The 18,588-nt window shown below is 44.8% G+C and overlaps 1 protein-coding gene across 6 annotated transcripts in view; it reads left to right on the top strand.

The window, feature by feature from the left end:
- The window catches only part of ZBTB38 (zinc finger and BTB domain containing 38), a 76,204-nt gene that overhangs the window by 36,776 nt on the left and 20,840 nt on the right, over nucleotides 1–18,588 (top strand). The window contains exon 6 of one of the 6 annotated variants that reach the window (XR_004286843.1): nucleotides 2,014–2,024. The exons of the other annotated variants lie outside the window; for them this stretch is intronic. The gene's annotated coding sequence lies outside the window, so the exon portion shown is untranslated. Of the gene's footprint in view, nucleotides 1–2,013; nucleotides 2,025–18,588 lie in introns of those variants that run through there. 6 annotated transcript variants of the gene reach the window in all.

Here is an 18,588-nt window from a genome sequence, read left to right as displayed (position 1 = left end):
CAGGATCTGTACTGTAGTAGGAAGTTAGTAAATGTTGATTCCCTTCCCCTTACAACTTTGTATCAGTAAATTTCTGTGTAATATGCATCTATACACAAAGCCTTATCTTTATGACTCATTTTAATGTGTTGATTTTATCAAAGAAAGAGCATTCCTCCAGCTATAGCTAATCTATCCCGTGATAATTCAACTGACTGGCAACTTAATATGGATAAGAATCCACCTGGGGAACTTATTAAAGCAGGCCTTATTAAAAGGCCCGAAATCCAGAGATTCTGGGGATGTAGGTTTGGAGGAGGGCCTGGGAATCTTCATTTGAAACAGGCAGTTCAAGATGAGGATTAACAAGTACCAGTTTGTAGGAAGCAGAGGAGGGGGCAAACCTGAGCCTCAGTATGCTGAATGCGAACCCAGTTTCTATCAGAGAGAGGTCTGTGCCCCAGTGTTTTATATTTGTATTGTTAACGTTTGTGGATTGTATCTGTAATAAGATAAAAACAGCTGAGCCCCAGGCAGTGGAGGCATGCCAGGATTCTCACCCCCCACCATCTCCGGCTGCAGCACGCCCACAGCAGTACCAGGTGACGTGCAGCCCCCAGATCAGCTTCTCTTCCTGGAGGATCAATGGGGACATCCTGTCCCTGTGCCCAGAGTTTGCAAAAACAATGTAACTTTAAGTGTTGCGACAAATAATACATTAATGGCAGCAGCATTGCTCCATAATGCCATTGAAGTATATCTGCATACAGTTTTCTGACTCAGTGTCCTCTGGCTGGTGGACATCTCTGCTACTTGATTACGTTTCTCTGCCTGTCTGCATCTTGGCATGGTAGAATTTTTAGGCCTGTTCACATTGCTCATCTGTCCCAACCTCATTTCTTAGATGAGAAGATAATTGACCCTATTCTCCTAGTGCTAGTCCTCTTCCTCACTTGTTCACAGGAAAGGATTGAGACATCATATATGTCCTTGATATTTAAGCTGTGTATGGAGAATATAAAACATATTTGACTTGTTCTTATTGAATTGTGCTTTATATTCCCTGTACGAAATTTAAAAATCAGATAACGGGAATATATTTTTAAAATTATACCGAGTCCTCTTAGAACATTGTTGGCATTCCGTTGATGGTTTGCTTCTTTTGGAGGATGCCAGTGGCCTGGAGCCTTCCAAGAAATAAGAATTTCTGTCTACTCCCATCATGCCCAAGGGGAGAGGACAGAGCAACCTTCATGAAGTGAATTCTGTGCCTTATGTGCATTATTTCAGCCATCTTAGGAGAATGTCAGAATAACTTGGTGTGATGGAAGTTGAGGCGAAGAGGCTCAGTAATGCAGCCAATGAAGTTTTCATATTCTGGGGTCTGACTACAAAGTCCAGCCTCTTCTCTCCATACCCCGTGTTATTTCCCCAGTCACATATATAGAATATGAAGTAGATTCCTGTTCCTGATTTTAGCTTAGAGACTCAGCCTTGTCCCTGATATCACTGTAACCTCAGAAATTTTGACAAAAAGCAGGTGGAGCAAAGCTAATGTGCAAACTTCCCAAAATTGTTCAGTGAATATCAGCTATGTGCCGAGAACCAGATCAGGACCCCCAACTCATGGGGCTTCCTGATCTCCCCGACCTATCTTTATGTACAGTCTACATGTTGCTTCAAGCTTTCCTTTTAAAATGAGAACACTGGTGAATTTCTACACTGGTGAGACCCATCAATTTGTGTCTTGTCATAGCTGTTACTGTCCCTATGCAGGGCTCAGTGTTCCTAGAGTTACTGTGCCAGTTGAAAGTTTAGAACTATTCCTTGGGGGATAGCCCAGAGGTGCTCAGCAAGTGTTTGTTGATGACCCTCTGCGGCCTTGAGGAAGGCTGCAGTGGGGAGAGGGAAAGAGCCCAGAGCCCTGCAGAGAGAGTTTGGGGGAGGAGATACAAAAATAGCATGGTGTGAGAGACCAGATCAACCAGGAGGCCTGGGACTTGTGCCCGTGACCCACTGGGCGATCTTGGGAAGGAAAGTCATGTAACTGATGGCTTGGTTTCCTCGTCTGTAACCAAGGCTTCTTCTAGCTCTAAGGTGCAATAATTCTGTTCCTTCTCTAGGAGAAAAGCAGAGGTGCTGGAACAAGCAGGTGGAAAGGTGGGTTGAGAGTTAACTCCATGTTTGAGGTCAGCCAGGGGTCCTGATTTCAGAGTGCCCTCCAACTCTTCTCATAGATAGACTAATACCAGCCAGTCTTTGGGTTCTGCTTTTACCTTATATACTCTTGAGGAAAGTGTGTGAATTTAAGGATGAGAGATTATTTGTTTTGGAGGAAATTAGGATTCTTACCAAAAGATTGAGACTGGCTGGCAATCAATCAAAAGATAGCAGAATGGAAGGGAGGGAATTGTGGTTTTCAAATTTTGTGGCTAGAAAGAACCGTAAAAATAAACTAGCCCAAACCAGCTACTCACATTCTAGATAAGGAGACATCATAGGATTTACTCAAAATCATACAGGTAGTAGCAAACTGGGAATAGAACCCCGTGTCTAATGCCCATTCTGGTACGCTATCTACAGAAGCAGGCAAGTCCTGTCTTAAGGAAGGTGATTAGGAGAGCAGAAGAAGGCAGGCAGCAAGCAAAGCTTAAAGAGGGGCGGAGGCTGTTCTGTTGGAGAGAGTGGACCAGAATGGCAGCTGGACTTCTAGTATACAGTTGGACACCGTGATGCAAAAATTCCATCCTGCTGACCACTTGGATTCTCATCAATGAAAGTAATCGAGAGGGCCACCTGGGTGGCTCAGTCAGTTAAGCATCTGCCTTTGGCTTAGGTCATGACCCTGGCCAGGGTCCTGGGACAGAGTCCTGCATCAGGCTCCTTGGTCCGCAGGAAGCCTGCTTCTCCCTCTCCCTCTGCCTGCCACTTCCCCTGCTTGTAATCTCCCTCCCTCTCTTTCTCTCTCTCTGTGTCAAATAAATAAATAAAATCTTTAAAAATGTATAAAATAAAGTAAAACAGTCAAGAAAAGGTCTTTTTAAACTGGGAGAGGCAGGAGGCGTTTCCTATTTTTTAAATAAAGCACTTTTTTCTCTCTTCAATGCAGATTTCTAAGCTATAAAATAATTTAGTTTTGAGAGGAATTAAATATTTTTCTGAAGAACATAGAGAGGAAGACCCAGCTCACACTGGCCACTGGTATGCTTGTGTTTTTGCTGGCCACTTTTATGCCGTGTGTTCATCCCAGGCTGCATTTTCATGAGAAATCCAGTGGCTGTTTAAATCCTGGAGGAACATACTGGGGTTATTTCAGCAATCCATGAAGGCAGGCTTTGTGCAAGGTGAGATAGATATGAGCTGTCACTTCCTTCCTGCTTTGTGAGTTGGATATTGTTTCTAGGCCCCATTTTGTTTGTGCTACTTTTCCTGTTCATGAGTTAGAACAACTTCTGATTATTTGTAGAGTTGATTACGATTAGATAATAAGACCACCAATTCAGTAAAAACAAAACCAAATTTATTACTTTGCCAGGCAAGAGAGACCCACCACATCTGGAATTGCAGTCTCCCCAAACTTATATACGTGTTCACGTAGGCATAGAGATTTCTGATTAGCTCTGTTAGAAGGCCGATTCTCTTCTAGACCCAAAGGGGAGGATTTCCTTTTTAAAAAGTCTACTCAGCAGGGGCCCCTGGGTGGCTCAATTGGTTGGGCCATCTGACTTGATTTTGGCTCAGATCATGGTCTCGAGATTTTGTTCGTAAGGTGGTGGGATCGAGCCCTGGATGGGAGTGTACTTGGGATTCTCTCTCTCCCTCTGCCCCTCCGCCTGCTCGTGTTCTCTCTCTCTCACTAAAATAAATCTTAAAAAAAAAGAAAAGAAAAGAAAAAACAATATCTACTCAGCATTCTGGTCTGTCCCTGCTTCTACCGGCTTATTCTGGTCTTGAAGCCCCTGACACAAGCTCTGAGAGCAAGGCTTCTCAGGGTTCCCTGCTGTCTTTATGCTGGTGGGTGGAAGCAGCTGACTGTCTCATGGGAGCCAAAGCCATACGTGCCTCCCGGGTGCCTGCCGCAGACCCGTGCCTGGTGCAGCGTGTTCCACCCTTCCCTTGGACTAAGGGGGAGTTCCATTTGTGCTTTCACAGGAGGCCCACCCTGAGGAAGCAGAAGACACTAGGATAGATGAAGAAAATAGTAAGCAGCAGGGACACGAAGCCCCAAAAAGGATTTTACTCAGACGTTAGAGAAATGGCCTACCCTGAGTGCTGTGCTAAATAGGGTTTAAAAAAGAATCTGACCTTTAAATTTTGTCCTTCTGAGGTCTAGCAGTTCTGGAGTTTCTTTAGCTACTGCACTCTAAGTTGCCTTTGTGCACGGAAGCACCACTGATCACCTGGGAAACACGCGTTTTCCTAAATGAATGTGCACTGCAGGGTGAGTCTCTTACCCTGTTTTGTTGTATATTTAACATTCTTCATATTTGGTTTTGGTTTTGACATTTTCAGGAAATCACTCAAGAACTTTTTGCCACTTTTGAATCATCTATTTTAAGACTTTCTCTTCTATTTATTGTTATGAGTTTCTGATAAGGTGATTTGTGCGTCTCTATTTTAGGAAATACTTTTTGAGACCTTTTTTTTTTTAAATGACGTTTAGATGGGAGTCTTACCTCCAATCCTCGATGCTACCTTACATTAAAGATGACCTATTTCTTCGCCCCGTGAGGTTCCCTTGCTTAGGGAGGATAAAAAAAAAAAAGTCGGGTGATTAGTCATTATGGTGTTCAGCAAACAAATCCTTTGGAGGCCTTGATTTATGTTACTGGTCAGAAAAAAAGGTTGTATCTGCCTCTAGACAGCTACTGTCGTGGAAGGTGGGTGTTGTGTAGTCCCAGAAGGTCCCTTGCGTGTCCTGTTTGTTGTGTTCAGGCTTCTAAACCCGGTGGCCATTTTCTGTGAGTTTGAATCCCTGTGAGAGGCTCCTCCCACCGTGGAGTCTCTGAGCATTTGTTTTCTAAAATGAAAGCACAAGCAGAAACTCGAGCTGTTCTCAGAGCAGCCTGTTCTTCAGATTTTTTTTAGATCAGTATATTTAAAAGCATAATTTTTTAAACAGCCTACTATGGGTTTTTATCTGCAGTAGCTTTGGGTTTGTTTGGGGGATTTTCACTTTTTTTTTTTTTTTTTAGTTTAGACAGCTTATTTATTGCTGTGATTGCTCCCGGTTTCCCCCTACCCCCCACACGCCCCCCAGATACTTTCAGCCTAACAGGTGAGTAGGGTAACTATTTGGATACCTGACTCCTGCCAGAAACCTTCCTTCAGCGTCAGTGTCATGTCTTTAGGAGTGAAATTGGAAGAAGCTCCCTGAGACTCCGTTCCTTTCCTAGTCTTCCCTCCTCCTGCCTTTTCCCTCACCCAGTTTCCCCCAGGCACTTTCTTTTGTTTAAAGTGCTGTGTGTCCATCTCTGTGAAGGGCCAGGGTTTTTGCAGCATTTCCACAGCACAGAAGCTCTTATGCCTCTAGCTGTTCATCTGACCTCCCCATGGGCTTGCCTGACAGCTCTGCCAGTCACCTGTATCTCCTGGACCCTGGGAGGAGGTGACTGTTTAGCAATCCCAGGCTGCCTCGGGGATCTGTGCTGCCATGCCTGGCCTCACTCCAGAGATTGCCGTGTTGCCAGCAGTGGCTTCAAACTGGAAAAATGGGAGGGGGAAGAGAAATGATGGAAAACACGGCAGGAGGAAGTGTGTGTGCAAGGGACATATGTATGTGGCCTCAAATATATGAGATCTCAGGTCTGTGAACATGATCTCTGTGCCTTGGCATCTTACCAGCAGGGGAAAACACTGGGAACCATGCGCTGTTTATTGACAGTGGGAGGAAGTGGGGCAGAACAGGGCAAGAGCATCAGCAGCCTCCGAGAGGCCCCGGACCAGCACCAGAGGCCAAAAGCATCAGCTCTGCATCCCCACCCCCAGTCCAGGGTCTCTAGAGCAGAAGCTGCTTCCTCAGCTTGACCACCATTGTTCTCCTGAGAAGTTCGCAGAGATTCCCTAGAGACACTTGTGATCTTGGGGCATGTGTTTTATTGTGTTGATCCCATTGTTTGAAGCCCAGACTGCTAGGTTGTCCAGACTGCATTTTCTTGGTCTAGTTTTTGGAATTGTTACTTGTGTGACACAGTGGTGAAGCGTGGTATCGTCCAAAATACTCTGACACAGTAAGGAGCTACCTGTGAAGGCCTATGCATTCTCAGCAGTGATTGTGTCCCTCACCACATCATCTGCTAACGATGAGCACAGAGCCTCTTTGGAAAAGGAAAGCTGGGTGCTTCCCAAGAGTATGAATCTGATTTTGTGGAGCTCAAGCTGACGTTAGGGTTAAAGCGACTTTTGGAGCAAAGTGAAGAGTTTGTTCTCTGCCGCTGTGTCCCCTAGGATTCGTATATTAAGAAATTTTCCACACGGGCATGAACAAACCAGAGGAATCCTGAAGAAATATTCTGCAACCCAAATATATTCCATGTCATAGCTTCTCACCACCTGTCCCTCATTAAGATGTAATACTTCAATAGTTTTGGAAGCTTAAATACTGATACCTCATCACATAAATTTTAGGAGGACAATGAATCACTGTACAGAGACAGATGTTGTAGGTAAAATAAAACTTAGAAGTGGTTTATACTTACATTATTATATATTAGGACCTAAAGGTATATAGAGGGACAGGAAGAGAATGTGAATGTTCAATGTGGGCTGGGTATAAGAAGATGGAATGGCAAAATGGTGGCATGACATTTTTTTAAACTACTGTAGGGCCAGATGAAACATCTCTGCAGGCTGAATCCGGCCTCTGGACTGCCTGCGTGCCAGTCAGCCACACCGTCTGACTCACCCACCAGTCTGCATTTCCTTGGTGGCAGCCTGCCCAGTCTTTTCCTGTAGAGTGTTGGGCTTGAAGTTCTCCAAGACCCATCCCAAGGAAAAGTCATGGTCATTGAACCTTCTTCATGTCACAGCAAATAAGGGAGCCACTTTGGAGACAAACTGTATCCATGTTATACAGGCCAAGCGATTTGTCAGTAGAATCAGCTGCAAAACACAGCATGTATATCCAAGGACATCTGGAGAGATACCAGACACAGCAGCCTTGATTAAGCTGCTCAGTGCTCCATGTGCCCATCTCAGGCTAGAACAGGAAGAATTCACAAAAGGAAGCCCCTCCCTGTTCAGACATGGTGCCCCAAGGTAGCGGAATGGAGCGAACACTGCAGAGGCTAATCTGGCTGGCATTGGGCCATGGGGTGACAGTGAAGGACAGCAGGCATTTTGCCATATATCTAGTCTCTGGTGTGACTGGCTCGGCCCAAAGATGCTTTCTGAAATATCAAGCAGTTAGCCATTTCCTAACTAGTCCCAAATGGGCACAGTGTGAGAACTGGCTTCTGTCTCTGTTGACACTTACTCACCTTCTGCACATTCTGGAATTTACAATGCCTTGCCTCTTTTCTCAATTTCTTTGTACTATTCCTGTTTTCCTTAGGGCTCTTGGAGCTGAGCCTTAGTGTCAATAAAGCACTTTAGCACAGGACCTCGCGTGTAGAATGTGCTTAGTAAATATTAGCTCTCATTGTCATTGGCATTATCATCCTCACCATTATAGTTATCATTTCACCAGCAGGTAAGGGGACTTGGTTTTCTTAAACCTTCAACTCAGCCATGTACATCAGCTCTCTCCACCCTGATGTAAAGGAAGACAGATCACACCGACGTGACTCACTGCGTCAGAAAGCCTCGCAAGCTGCCCAGCTGACTCGTGCACATTGGTGCATGGGGAACACTGCTCTAGGTGGTGTGGTGAAGCCCAGGGAGGGACTTGCAGAGAGACTGGCCCTTATGGGTTTGCTAGCCAGGAGATACTTCAGGATGGTCTTAGGGAGTAGGGGCTGGGAGATGTACCTTTTACATCATACCGTCGAGATGTGTGATGGGGTGGTTTTGACCACGCTAGGAATCTGATTCTGGAGGCTAGTGTCCCCTGGCTGTGACTTTAACCTGAACATAGCACCTGGTTCCTTTCCACCTTCCCCACCTGCCACGGCTCTTAGGCCATGCAAACCATGTTGCCAAGAAGGGAAGTTCCTGTGGTAAGAGGCCAGAAAACCTTCATGTGTCAGGGAAGTGACACATGTTATTGTAACTTAGGACTACGGTGCTGGAACATGTAGTAGTGTGACAACAGGGAGTGCTGGGCTCTCAGCAAGGACTGGGGGACTCTAGGAGGCATGAGAAGGGAGGTATAACTGAACCTTCTTTAATGTTGGTGACTGAGAGTTTTGCCTGCTCCTATGGAAACATTCTGAAGAATAGAAATAACCAATCCCAGTAACCAGTGCCGCCTTGGTGACTTGTCTGGACTGGGATCTACTAGGGTGGTGGGGACAAAATGGCCACAATATCTTAGAGATGAAATCCTAACTTCCTATCAGATTAGTTTAGAAAGTGAGTTAATGGAAAGCCTTTTCAGCCTTTCAAAGCTTTCACCTGGGTTTTGAGGGTACCATGGTCTTTGTTAATTTGTGAGTGGGGTGATTTTTTCCATTCTGCATGGTGCTTTCAGATGGCGTTGTGCCCTGCATACTGAGTGACCTGGGGTCCCTTGGGCAGCATAAGACTTGGAGGTGGAGCTGTAGATCTTAGTCCCCGCACCAGCCCTCTCTCTTCCTCTTTACTCCCTCCTCTTCCCGGCACTGTCAGGGAACTTAGCTTGGAGCTCTGGATCTCAGTTCCCTCTCCCACTTATCCAGAGTTGTTGCCATGGTGTCTGTAGTAGGTTGAATGGTGGCCCCCAAAAGGTACATTCATATCGCCATTATGTGAATATAACCTTACTTGGAAAAAGGGTCTGTGCAGATATATGTTAGTTAAGGATCTTGAGATGAGTTCATCCTGGATTGTGGGATGGGCCCTAAATCCAAAGACAAAGGGCCTTGTAAACACATGGAGGAGCAACACAGAAGGAGGAGAAGGCCCTGTGAACATGTAGGCAGAGATTGGAGTGACCAAACCAATCAGTGACTGCCTAGAATCACCAGAAGCTGGAAAAGGCAGGGAGCACTCCTCCAGTCTTCAGCAAGAGCACGTCCCTGATGACACCTTGATTGCAAACTTCCAGCCTCCAGAAATGTGAGAGAATAAATTTCTGATGTTGTTAAGTCACCACATTTGTGGTAACCTGTTACAGCATTATTAGGCAGCTGATAACAATGTCCATTCCTAGTCTGGATTCAGAAATGCCTAGGAACTTGGTAAAAATTGATTTCTGGGGCTTTACCCCTGGCCATTCAGATGCTGTCAGTGTGGGGTGGCATCCAGAAACTAAAGTTTTAGTAAGGGCCACTGGGTGATTCCAATATATCTTTTATCCCTCGGTAGTGGTATTCCCACAGCTCCTTCTGTCCATCCACTCTACCTTCCTTGGATCCTTCCCCTGCCTGTGTTCTCGACCACTTCCTGTGTGTCTGTGCAGTGCACATCTGTATCTTCAGCCCAGCTTCCTTTCAGCAGCAAGGTCTATTTGGGATGCCTGTTGATTGAGGGCACCACCTGCATTTCCCACAGGCTCCTCAGGGAGCACAGACTTCATTATCCTCCTCCCAAACCAGCTCTTTTATCTGGTTCCCTACCTGCCAGTGGGACATCAGGTAATGGAACTGGGCTGTCAACCTTCATTCTTCCCTCTCTCCTGATTTCCAGTGAGTTGGTTCTTATATCCAGATAGCTCTCAGATCTTTCTCTCTCAAATCTGTTCATTCCCCGCCTTCTCTTTGCCTTCTCACTAGACTCCCTGCAGACATCCTTCTCACCAAATGGTTCCCAGAATGATCTGTTTGCAAACTTGCCAAATGATTCCTGCTTAAAATCTTTTAAATGACTCACCAGTGTCCAGACTACTCATTAGAATCATCTGGAGAGTTTTGTTTTTGTTTTTTGTTTTTAAATCGCCATACCCAGTATTCACACAAGACCAAACAAATCAGAATCTCCGGTTGGAGCCTAATGTTGGTTCTTTCTCCAGTTCCCATGGGTGATCCAGTGTGCAGTTTAGGATTGAGAACTTCTGGACCAGAGGATAAAATCCAGTGTCTTGGTAACATTCAAAACTCTTGACAGCTCAGTTCCTGCCAGTCTCTCCCTCTGCATCTTCGTCAGGCCCTCCCCACAGCCTGTGCAGCAGCCATCCCCACCTCTGTGCCAGTCCCTCAGGGTGTCGTTCGGTCTCACACCGCCTTGCCTTTGCTTAGACCTCTGCCTGGACTAGAGGTTTTTCTCTCTTGGATTCCAAAGAAATGCTCCCTGTCTTTGGAGACTTGGTTCCACCTCTCTCTCCCTGACTCTGCTTCCTCAAACTCCGTTTAAAGCTGGGTCTTCCAGAGTCCTGGGCACACTTGGTGGAGCACTGTGATCATCACAGAGAGCTGTTTGTCTGCATGTCTGTCTCTTCCATTAGACTGTGGGCTCCAGGAGGTTGCTCAATGAGGAAGAAATAAAGGATTAAACAAGGCCAAGGGGATAAAATAGTGTTTCTGCTTTTCTGGATAATTGGGCCCTTGCTGCCTTATACCTCATCTAACACTTGTTAAAAAAACAAAACTCTACTTGGCTGTAATGAATGTAATGAAGTGGTAGTAGTCGTGGTAGCTGTATGGGATGCCACTAACTGAATACTTGCTAGCCACTGTCTCCATACTCATTGATTCATTTAACTAGCCCAGTAATCATCTCTGACATTCCCATTTCACAGAATGAATTAAAATGCTGTGTGATTGGGCAGTGCAAGATGGCAGAGAACACAATGGAGCGCATGGATGATCACCTGGCCAGCAGTGTTAATGGTGTGTCGGCTGGTCAGGAAAAACTGGTTCGGTTGGTCAGAACAGCTCTTGCTAAGTAGTCTTTGGAGCGGCACATACACATTTGGGACTGAATTTGGCATAAAACAAACACAGCTACTAAATATACCACTCAAAGGGTGAGATGGTGATCTATGTTTACTGACATTTGGAATCACATAAATACAGTCTTCCTTTTAAGTATGCTAGAAGGAGTTTGTGACCCACAGTCACAAGATCAGGGTTGAAAACCCAGCCTCGCCAATGACATGATATGTGGTATTAGGACTTTGGCTTAATTTTTCTGAGCCTCAGTGTCTTCATCTTTAAAATGGAAATATTATCTCACAGCCAGCAGGGTATTGTGAGAAAGAAAATGAAATGGTTTGTATGAAAGTGATTTGTAAATGGTCGGGAGCTAAACAGGAGTAAGGCTGAATGTCCTTGGCCTTGCCCCATGTTTCAGTCCAGAAGGTTGCCCTTTGAGAAGTGTCAGGTTGGGGAAAGGTGGTATTCTGCTGGGTTAGTGAATATGGGCCCTGAAACAGTGGCGGGTTATCTGGTTTCCCAGTGGGGCAGAGTATGGGGATGCTGTGTCTTGAGCCCCAGAAACACAAATGGCGTGAGCTAGTTAGGGAGGATGTGGGAGGGGAGACGAGTGGTTAGAAAATTAAGGTCTTGTGCTTACTGAAACAACAGAGCCGAGAGAATATAACTGCTGCTTAGGGTTTGCATTGGTTCACCTGAAATCAAGGGCCAGCCCGGGGACCACAGTTCAACTCCACAGAGCTTGACATCTTGTTCTTTTAAGTAAAACTTAACTTTTCTGCAGCTCAGAAGTCTTCTGGATCTCAGCACAAGAGCTCACCTACCCTGAGGTCTCAGTGTCTTGATTCTAAACACATTAATGCATTAGCACAGCCAGAGCTGTTCTTTACAGAGTCACTTCCTCATCGTGTAGATTCAACCTCCTTCCTCCTCAAAAATGAAACCAAAGCTTTATCTTTTTCATTCTGATAGATTGAAAAATATTTTCCAAGTCCTGATCTTGAAATATGATCTGTGCGGGTGGGGTGTGTGTGTCTGAGAAGAATAGCCACATTCTGCCACTCTCTGGAGGTGGGCACAGAAAACAGTCCTGCCCTTTTGTCACAGACATCGCCATCTTGAATTTAACCTGTTAAGTTTCCGGAGGGTGAATCTGTGTGACACGTAAAAGAAATTGGTAGATCTATTATAAGACAGAAGTGACATTCTAAAAATATCCCAACACACTGGAGATGTTGAACAAAATGAACGTAATTAAATTTAGTTATAATAAATGAGTAAATTTTTTAGCTTCAGTTAAAAAATTCAGGCTTGGAAGTTTGGAAGCCAAGGAGGAAGGAAACAAGGGAAAAAAGGAGAACCCTATGCCAAAAAAAGAAACCTGTATAACCTAAATAAAACCAGTTATTGAGCACTTATTATTTGCTTCATATTTGCACTTGCCGGGTGCTCAGATACTCTCATTTAATCCTCCCATGCCCTGTGAGGCGTGTAGTATTCTCTCCATTTTATAGAGTAGGAGACCAAGGCTCAGGGAGGTCAGGTCCTTTCTGTGGTCATGCTGTTAGTAAGCAGGCCCCAGCATCTGCCTTTTGAGCACAGTATAGTGAAACATGTGGAACCAGTAGCCTAGCAACCAGGTTTGGTCAAACCCTGAGCTCTTAGGCGAGTCATTTAACTTCTCCGTGCCTCAGTTTTCTCACATCCAAAATGAGAGCCTTGGACCAAATCTAATGCTCCTTTTGTGTACAAAACCCTCTTTGCAGTGGGATAGCAGAAGGAATTCGAGATGTTTAGGAGGGGGCCATGCAGAGTAAAGCTTCAAAGGGCTGTCATGGGGCAGAGACCACAGTTAAGGGCCCCTTCTTTGCTACCAGTGAGAACTGCTCCTCTGAGGAGGAAATGCCTGTGCTGGGTGGAGCCCTCCCCACCTCCGATCTGAAGAATCTCTAGAAGCCGTTCGTGGCAAATTAAGAATGACTTAGAGTGCAGTGTCCACTAAGAAGCAGACTCTCTCTGCCTTTTGTTACCTAGAACATTCAATGCCTATTTATTTTGGAGCCGGGCCTACTCATCTGCCCATTTTCAGAAAGCTCTGGGGGACTGGATTACCAGCTACCCAGGACACAAGAGCATTTCTCGGTGTGGACTCAGCACCATCTTGTGGACACAGCTCCCTGGACTGGGGATGGGCTGTGGTCATCAAATATGTAAAAGAGCCTCAAAGTGGGCTTGAAGAAGCTGCCGCCAAGGCAAAAAGCTCGGTTTCAGGGATTCTGTTTTTAACAGGGAATGCCTGATCTTGGAGCTGGAAACTGCCTTAGGGAACTTGCTTTTATGACCGTCATCCTGTTACTAAGCCCCTGAAGAGCCTGGAAGGGCGGCGTGGGCAGGCTCCGTGACACAGTAGCCAGACTGTCCCAGGAGCCATGTTCACTAGGAAGGACATCAGTGCAGAGGCCTCCTAGGGAGGGAGCCCCAGGCTCCTTCCTCCATGGCCTCCCTTCCCCTTCCTCCTGTGTCCAGCCACAGCTCTTCCGGGGCAGAACACTGGTTGCCTGTCTCCTCTCCTTCCGGCTGGTATTGACTACCACTCGGGGCATGACTTCTTCGTAGTGCTTTAAGGCCCCCTTCCCTGTGAGGTAAGAAGGGAACTGAATGAAGCTGTGGAGAGACTGAGTGCTCAGGTTGTAAAATCCTTTGCCTGCCCTAACTCTGTCCGTGAACACTGGTGAGGCTGGCCACTTGGATGTTTTTACCATTTCTGTGTGTGAAGAAACTGAGTAATAGTCTAATTGGGGGTTCGGATGACGGTCTGAGAGCTGTCTTGCTCAGCGCCTTTACCCAGAGTGAAAGGAGCAATGTGTGGACCCAGAGACGCCACTCGCCTCTTCTCTTATTCTTTGCTGTAAGGTCGGGAGGCGGTGGTGCTATCTTTAATGGGTGTGTAGGACCCCATCCCCCCAAAACAACAGTCACTAATTTTGTATGTGGCTTTATGTATCATGATGTTAACATCATGATGCATGTACTTATTCTTTCGAAGTAAATGTTTGTTCTCACAGTTGCATTATGTACCTAGGTCAGCGTATCCTCCCAAGACTTTCATGTAGGAACTCTTACCCACAGTCCCTTATTTTGCTAAATATTTGTTTTTGTACTTACCTTCCATGACTGTTTTTTAGTTAATGTCTTTTCTTTTGGGGTCAGCCTGACTTCCAGCTGCTAAGCCTGTCAGAACTAGTCTTGCTCAGGCTCACTGGAAACCCGTGAAGCCTGAGACTCTCCAGGCCACCCGTCTTTCCATTCAGCTTCAAAGAAACCTCTCTGTACAAAATGTCCCTCGATTCCAACAGCCTCTCCAACGACAAGCAGTAAATTGGTTGCTATTATCAAAATGAGATGGGCTAAAGAAAAGAGTTGTAAGTATTGTTTCCTGGAATTTTCATGGAAAATTAGGGTGAAAAGAGCAATAGAATGAGATACTACATTTTATCTATGTTGTCTTATCTAATCCTATTAAGAACTAAGTTGCACTATTATATCCATTTTGTAGATTAAAAAAACCCACAGGTTTGTGGGTGCCTAGGTGGCACAGTCAGTTAAGCATCCAACTCTTGATTTTGGCTCAGGTTGTGATCTTGGGGTCCTGGGATCGAGCCCTATAGTCTGCCAGAGGATTCTATCTCTCCCTCTCTCTCAGGTAGATAAATAAATCTTTAAAAAATAAAATGGGTGTGGAGGTGTTAATTTGTCCAAGTTCATACAGCTAGTAAGTGGCAGAAATGGAATTTAAACCCAGGAGTATGTACACAGAGGCCCTGCTTTACCCTCTGAGTCTAAGGATAAAACTGTACAGACAGAAAAAGGACAGCCCAGTGGTATAGGAGAAGCAGGGCTTAGAACTTCTATATTGATTACATCGGACAATTGTCAAAAATTTTCTTCAAGGACTTCAGTGGAAGCTTGAACCAGAATCCCAAATAAGCAAATAAACATGTTAAGCCCCAAATTAACCCAAATTTTTACTTTCTTTTTCTGAATAAACCACAACTTAATAAATCCATTAAACTGAGACATAAAATAAAAAAATTCTAAAATCAAAAAACCAAAATGTTCTCTAAAATAAATCATAACCAAACTGACATGTTACTAGACCCCCCCCTTTTTTTAACAGCCAAATAATGGAAGCAGCTACTAGATTCCTAGTTTAAAGTAAGAAGGAGGAGGTCCCAAGATGTTGCCCTCTAAAAGTTCCATGGGACATGGGGAGAGGAGCAAACATGGTCTGCCTGGAGTCTGTCTACAGGAGAGGTGAAGAAGCAGAGCACAGTGGAAGCTTTTTTTTTTTTAACATGTTTCCTTATTTATTTATTTTAGAGAAGAGGGAGTGGGACAGGGGAAGAAGGAGAGAGAGAATCTTAAGCAGGCTTCACACGCAATCAATGTGGGGCTCTATCTCACGACTCCGAGATCATGACCCGAGCCGAAACCAAGAGTCAGACACTTAACCGACGATCCACCCAGGTGCCCCAGGAGAGGCTTTTTTATGAAGGTAAAAGAATGTTGCTATCTAAAACATGTAACCCAATAAACGGACCGTACCCTGGCTTTGCCTTATACAGCATAATTTGAGTGATCTGACTTAAGAGGACAAGTACACACCATGGAACGTTATGGATGATTTAGTATATGTCTTAAACATTATTTTGGTCTCCTTCCTCTCAAGCCTTTTACCAGAATTGCTAATAGATACCTAAGTGAATGATTTTTTTTAAAAGATGATTTTTTAAAATGATTTATTTATTTATTTGAGAGAGAAAGAGAGCATGAGCAGGGGGCAGGGAGGAGGAGCAGGCTCCCCGCTGAGCAGGGAGCCTGATGTGGGGCTCGATCCCAGGACTACAACCTGAGATGAAGGCAGCCGCTCAACAGACTGAGCCATGCAGGTACCCCAAGTTGATGTTTGTTTTTTTTTAAATTTTTGATACCGTTTTTTTTTCCACCTCCTAAGAAGACTACTAACAACCAATGCAACTTTTAAAAAAAAAAAAAAAAGGAATTTAGACAATACTTGTAACTAAATACCCACATAGGAGCTAAGGCCTAGATGTAACTGCCATCTGCATTGGGGAAGAATGACCAACTGCTGAGCCTCTCTGGGATAGTAAGCACTGGGAGGGGTATGGGGACCTTTGGGCACACAGTGAACTAGAACATTTGTCCCTGCCACTGAGAAATTTCACATTTCCTATATTTGGGGCTTGGGGCCAAGGCTTGCAATATTTGTTCCTACTGACATGTACAACTAATTATTAATTAATGATAATAACATTAATAATAATTAATTTTAGTAAGCTTTGTGCCAGATACTACGCCAAGCATCTTACAGGTATTACCATTTAATCCTCATGTTAAGCCTGGTAGATTCTATTTTTAACTCCGTTTTACAGATGAAGAGGCTGAGGTGCAAAGAGCTTAAGAAACATGCCCAAGGTCAAAGTCAGACCGTGACAGAGCCAGGTCCCCCTGACGCCAAAGTTCAGATTCTCAGCCACGGTCCCAGACTGGACGTGGCCAGGCTGCCTTATCCTGAACCGTCCCTTAGTAGAGCTCCGTTTCATGACTGGACTAATAGTGCTTTGGGGTCTCTCTGTTCTCCTGGTTCAGGAGCTTTATGTAATCTCTCCACTCGCTTGCCCTTTCAATACCCGCTTCTTATGGCAACCCATGTTGTACACAGTAACTGGTGAGTGGTAGGCATTTTGATAAATATGACCTTGAAATAAAAATGGATCAAAAACTACTAATATTGGGGCACCTGGCTGGCTCACTGGGTAGAGTATGCAACTCTTGATCTTAGGGTTGTAAGTTTGAGCCCCACATTGGATGTAAACATTACTTAAAAATAAAATCTTTAATAATAATAATATTTATGAGCACCATATATTACTTTGGAGGGTTTTTTTTTGTTGTTTTTTTTTTTTAGGAAAACAAATTAAAAGTAGAATGTTATGGAGAATTCTGAATTTCCCTAAAATATTCACCACAAGGCCACCTGGTGGCCCATATGGCATCTTTGTGTGTTTTAAAGACACAGCCCCCTCCATCTGGCAGGAGGATGCAGCCCTCTCCAGTGTACCCGCCTGGCCACACAGAGCACAGCACGAGCTGGCTCTCAGCCTCCCCTTCCTCACAGCACATCGCAGGCCCTAACCTGTGCCCTGCTTATGGCACCCCCACTCAGGTCCAGCGAACCATTGGTGTTGCATCCCATGCTGGTAAGTAGGCTGGGGTCAGGAGCAGATGAGCCTTTGATACCAAGAAAGAGGTGGAAAAGCTGAGTTCTTTACTTCCTGGTACGCCTGAACCTGAGATGGAGAGTCTGGTGTTTGCATCAGACTGCCTGGCTCTGAATCCCAGCTATGTTGCCCACTAGTTAAATGACCCCCGTCAAATTACAAGGTCTCTCTGTGTCTCGGTTTTCTCATTTGCAAAATCTGGTTGCTGTGAACTTAATAGGGATAGTGTATACGCAATGCATAGAATGGTCTCGGTACTCGGATGTGACTGGCCTATGACGTGAGTTTCTTCCTGTCTGACGAGCAAGTCTTATTGGGGACATTGATTCATTTGTGGTGGGATTCATCTGTGGAAGGCAGCCCAAGGGGGGCTCTAAAGCAAGCAGGAGTCAGCAGTGACTGAGTTCTTCATAGCATAGTTAGAAGTCATGGGCCAGTGCATGTGCACAGTTTTTTTTTTTTATATTACACAGCCACAGGTTTACTACTTTGCAGTTTTAGTATTTTTTTTAAAGTTATTTTAAAAGTTTGTTTCCAATTTAGTCCAAGTACTCAAGGGACAAAGGCCAAATCCCTGGAGTTTAAACTATTTAAGAACAAAATTCATCTGAGTACATTTTAAAGATTTTATTGGCTTTATTCAGTGATTTGTGAATTGGGCGGCCTCCAACGTAGCAGATAAAAAGGAGCACCAAAGAGCTATGCAAGGCAAAAGATTTTATAGGCAGACGGGAGCAAAATAAGGAAGTTATACTGGGCAAAAGGCAGATTGGTTATTGCGAGGTTACTTTCCTTATATGGGACAGCAGGGCATCATGGGGCAGATTACTTACTTAATGCTGATCGGTTGATTCCTGATTGGTTTAAGATTCCATTTCTGGGAGAGCCAAACTAAGTTACGTTTCAGTTTGAGGACATGGGGCTTAGCATAAGTGACTCCATTTGGGGCCTGTTGTTCTAAACAGAACAAAGCATACCGGTGGAGCCGGAAGTATTGCTCTTTTCCTTCCTTTGAGCCAAAGCAGTAATAGTAAGCTATTCTTCAGTGTTTCGAAGCTGTGTTTCAGTGTTTTAACTTGTTTGAGCAGTGACAACTTTGTGGACAGTAGATGGCCCTCAGTGTTGGGGTGTGTGTGTGTGTGTGTGTGTGTGTCTGTGTCTGTGTTTCCTTTATACCATGTCAGAACACCCTCCTGGCTTTATGTTGAACAAAGCATAGGTGACAGATAGGGCAGTTTGCATTGACCTAATGCTGGATCCAGAAAGCTTGGTAACAGTGCCTGGTATTGTGGGCTGTAGAGGGCTTGGTGTTTGGGTGCTTTTTGTTTTTGCATTCATTTAATAAAGGTTTATTAGCA

This window comes from Mustela erminea, chromosome 1, assembly GCF_009829155.1.
Source record: "Mustela erminea isolate mMusErm1 chromosome 1, mMusErm1.Pri, whole genome shotgun sequence".
In the NCBI taxonomy this organism is placed as follows: domain Eukaryota; kingdom Metazoa; phylum Chordata; class Mammalia; order Carnivora; family Mustelidae; genus Mustela; species Mustela erminea.
The sequence above is the reverse complement of the archived record's forward strand: the minus strand, read 5'-3'. Positions and strand labels throughout refer to the sequence as shown.